The sequence below is a fragment of the Terrapene carolina genome, unplaced genomic scaffold (assembly GCF_002925995.2).
Source record: "Terrapene carolina triunguis isolate 2854851 unplaced genomic scaffold, T_m_triunguis-2.0 Scaffold96, whole genome shotgun sequence".
Taxonomy (NCBI): domain Eukaryota; kingdom Metazoa; phylum Chordata; order Testudines; family Emydidae; genus Terrapene; species Terrapene triunguis.
The window spans coordinates 35,531,359-35,536,034 of NW_020664447.1; positions in this window are offsets into that span (position 1 = coordinate 35,531,359).

Below are 4,676 nucleotides of genomic sequence, written 5' to 3' on the forward strand. Positions count from 1 at the left end.
TTCTTACACGTCTGGGTGAGGAGGCTATGGAACATGGTGAGGGGGGAGGGGGGTTATACAGGGGCTGTAGCGGCACTCTGTTATCCTGCTGCCGTTCCTGAAGCTCCACCAGACTCCGGAGCATGTCCGTTTGATCACGCAGCAGCCCCAGCGTTGCAGCCTGCCACCTCTCATCTCGAGCATCCCTCATGACCTCACATTCACTGGCATCTTTCCTATATTTAGATACCATGTCCTTCCACTCATTCAAATGAGCTCTTTCATTGCGGGTGCATTCCATTATTTCCGAGAACATCTCGTCTCGCGTCCTCTTTCTCCGCCGCCTTATCTGAGATAGCCTTCGGGACGGAGGAGGGAGGCTTGAAAAATTTGCAGCTGCTGGGGGGAGGGTTGAAAAAAAGGAGAGAAGTTTTTAAAATGATACATTTTACAGAACGATGCTTATACTCTTTCATGGTGAACAACACTATTCACATTACATAGCACATGTGATTTCAGTACAAGGTCGCATTTTCCATCTTAATATTGAGTGCCTGTGGCTTTGGTGTTAGAGATCACAGACGCAGGTCCGGGCAACAGAATTCAGCTTGCATGCGGCCATGGTAAGCCATTGTCTTTCGGCTTCTGCGTCCTCCTTTCCCACATACCAAGCAAAGCCCATTGACTGCTGCAGTTTTCCTGTTAACCTTCAGCAGCAGAAAACAAACTAACCCCCCCCATCCAATTCTCTGGGATGATCGCTTTATCCCTCCCCCCACCGCGTGGCTGGTATCAGGGAAGATCCCTGCAGAAACCAAACTAACCCCCCGCTCCCCCCCGCCATGAATTATCTGGGATGATCGCTGTACCCCTCCCTCCACCGCGTGGCTGGTAACAGGGAAGATCCCTGCTAGCCAAACGCGAAAAGCTCAGGGCCAATTCCCCCCTCTCCCGCGCTTGGCTAACTGCAGGGAAGGATTTCTTTTCAGCCACAGGCAAACAGCCCAGTAGGAACGGCCACCTCTGTCCCCTTAATTAAATTCCCGTATTTCAATCAGGTTATCATGAGCGATATCACTCTCCTGAGGATTACACAGCGAGATAAAGAACGGATGTTGCTTGAATGCCAGCAAACACCGGGACCATAAGCTGCCAGGCTTTGTCATGCAATGATACCAGATTACTTGCTACTAGCATGGCGTGGTCAAGTGTCCTACCATGGAGGACGGAATAAGGCTGCACTGCCCAGAAACCTTGTGGCAAGGCTTTTGGAGTACCTCCAGGAGAGCTTCATGGAGATGTCCCTGGAGGATTTCTGCTCCATCCCCAGACACCTTAACAGACTTTTCCAGTAGCTGTACTGGCCGTGATTGCATCCAAAGTCCTCAGGGCAAAGTAATCATTAAAAAACGCTTGCTTTTAAAACAAGTTTTATATTTTAAAAGGCAAACTCACCTGAGGTCCCTTCCATTGGGTCATGGTCTTGGATACTGGCTTGGGAGGGTTGGGAGGGTACTTCAGTCAGGCTGAGAAAAAGATCCTGGCTGTTGGGGAGAACGGAGTGCTGGGTGCTCTCCGCAACTCCTCCTCCTCCTCCTCTTCCCCGTCCGCAGACTCCTCAGGTGTAGCTGATGAGATTACCCCCTCCTCAGAATCCACGGTCAGAGGTGGGGTACTGGTGGCAGCCCCCCCAGAACTGCATGCAGCTCGGCGTAGAAGCGGTATGTCCGCGGCTCTGACCCGGAGCGACCGTTTGCCTCCTTTGTTTTTTGATAGGCTTGTCTGAGCTCCTTGACTTTCACGCGGCACTGATCTGAGTCCCTATTGTGGCCTCTCTCCATCATACCCTTGGAGATTTTTTCAAAAGTTTTGGCATTTTGTCTTTTCGAACGAAGTTCTGCTAGCACTGAATCCTCTCCCCATATAGCGATCAGATCCAGTACCTCCCATACTGTCCATGCTGGTGCTCTTTTTCGATTATCGGCCTGCATGGTTACCTGTGCTGATGAGCTATCTGTGGTCACCTGTGCTCTCCACATTGGGCAAACAGGAAATGAAATTCAAATGTTCGCGGGGCTTTTCCTGTCTACCTGGCCAGTGCATCTGAGTTCAGATTGCTGTCCAGAGCAGTCACAATGGTGCACTGTGGGATAGCTCCCGGAGGCCAATACCATCGAATTGCGGCCACACTAACCCTAATTAGAAATGACAATATCGATTTTGGCGCTACTCCGCTCATCGGGGTGGAGTACAGAAATCGATTTTAAGAGCCCTTTATTTCAAAATAAATGGCTTCGTTGTGTGGACAGGTGCAGGGTTAATTCGATTTAATGCTGCTAAATCCGAATTAAAGTCATAGTGTAGACCAGGCCACAGACACACACACACTTTCTTCCAGTTCAATCAGTTACTGCATCTCATAACCCTTTGTTTACTGTTGTGCTGTCAGTTTTCAGTCCACGAAACGGTGATCGTAGCCAAGCTGCTTTGAGCTAACGTTGAGAGTGAGATTCAGTCAGACACCGCATATAATGCTTTTTCAATCACAGAGGAGGGAAACTCCGCATACGAGATCATTGGTGTAGCCAGACTACACAAAGGACAGGGATGAACTGCCAGGTTCCCGTTGGAGAGAATTTGGCTATTGTGTCTCCTTTTATTTACTCCTCTGGTTTGCCCTTTGTTTTTCTCTCTTACCACTTCACATTCTGTCTCCAGTCCTGGCCATCTTTCGCGTCCTCACTCAATGCTGGCAGTCTTGTGGCTGCTCACTACCAGTATACACTTCTGCCTCAGAAAGACATGCACCGAGCTGGTTGGTCCCTTTTCCCTCCTCCCCCATGTACCTTCCCTTTTGTCTGTTTCTCAATCCCCGGGGCCTATTTTCCCTACTCAGAAAGAGTCCATGTTATTGTGTCTGCAGGCCATGCCTGACTTCAAAGGGAAATTGACCAGCTGTGGTAACTGCTCTGTTCCCCTGCACTCACAGCAGAGCGACTCCACATAGCAAGCATAAGCTGCGCGTGACTAGGGCTCGAGGGGGCTGACATCATAGGTGCTGGAACTAGGGGTGCTGCTGCATCCCCTGGCTTGAAGTGGTTTCCATTATATACACAGGTCACAGTTTGCTTCAATGGCTCTCAGCCCCCCATTATAAAAATACGTCCAGCACCCCGGCTGATGTGTTACTGGAAAATGTTGTTTTAAACAAATGACCACTCCTCCACAGTGCTTGCAGCTGTAACACTGCAGTATTGTATTACTGCTTGAGAACCTGAATGTGAAATGAATAAGAGACAGTGAAAATGACCAGTCTGGTTGTACTGCCCAAAGTGAGTGAAATGCAAAATGTAACCAAGCAGAATAAATAGTGCGATGGAGATTAGAGTTGAAGATTATTTTAGTTTTCAGTAATCTAAAGTGTTATTTATAAAACAAGAGAAGAGAATTTTTTTTCTATATGATTTTAACTTGATTGTTCCATTGATTTTTCCCATTAAAGGGACACCAAGAACCTATGGAGCTTTTGAAATTTTGAGAGGCCACAACCTCCCTGCCTTCCTCCTCTGCATCATAGTTGTGAGGAACAGTACTAAAACTGCATTTTGAGGAGGAGTCCCCAGATAACAAGCCAGAATCCTTAGCCAGCGTCTTCGAATATTAACCTGCTCCTGAAGAAGCAATGTATGATGTAGTATGTTAACATGTAGTGTAACTTTGCCTTATTAAAAATAAATCATCCCCCCTACCACACACATTTTCCAGGAATGTAATCTACGGTTTCAGCCTAACTCAGAGTTCTTTCATTTATGGATTCTAATTGCTCTGTCCTAGTAATCCCCACCCCATTCGGCTGCGTGCAGTTCCTCAGGTGTGCGGGGAAGAGGGCAGATACACACCTCTGTTCTCATGTTGGAGTGAGGTGTAGCAGTGGGAGGGAGGGCTGATGACAATATAGGGCCTGCTATATTTGTGTGCGGTGAGTATAAAATGCATGTAAACATGACCGTATCACACGGGTAGCATTTTGCATAGCTGTAGATTACTGCATAATGTGAAAGGCACTGAAGAATCAGGACCATGGTGCTTGCCTCAGGGATTCATGGGAATTTGAAGAAAAAATGTAAAACCACACTCCCATGGGAGGAGTGATCCCCAGCAGGTATACTCACATCACACATGTTCACCTCGCACCGACACAAAAGGCCCATCTGCACTGCTTAATCAACTTGCTGCTGGAGACGGGGGTGTCACTTTTTCCAGTCCTGTCTAGCATGCATATTGATTAGAGAAGAATTGTGATGATTGGTTGAGTTACCCCTGCTGTCACAATGACACTGTTTAACAATGACCTGACCTACTGACTTGGCCCTGACTACAGGCATAATAACCAGGGCCGGCTCCAGGCACCAGCTGAGCAAGCTGGTGCTTGGGGTGGCAGATTGTTGGAGGCGGCATTCTGCCCAATCCTAGGGCGGCACGGCCGCTTTTTTTGTTTTGTTTTTTTGTTCTTGTTCCGCTCTGGCCGCCCTGTAGGGGGCGGCAGCGCGGAGAACCAGAGCGCCCTGCATGGCAGTCCTCTTCCTTCCCTCCCCGCCGACCGGAGCGGAGCCCTCGCGGTAGACGGCAGGAGGCGGCGCAGCGGGAGGGGCCGCGTGGCAGCACCCCTGCTGTAGCCCTGGCCGCCCCCTTCTCTC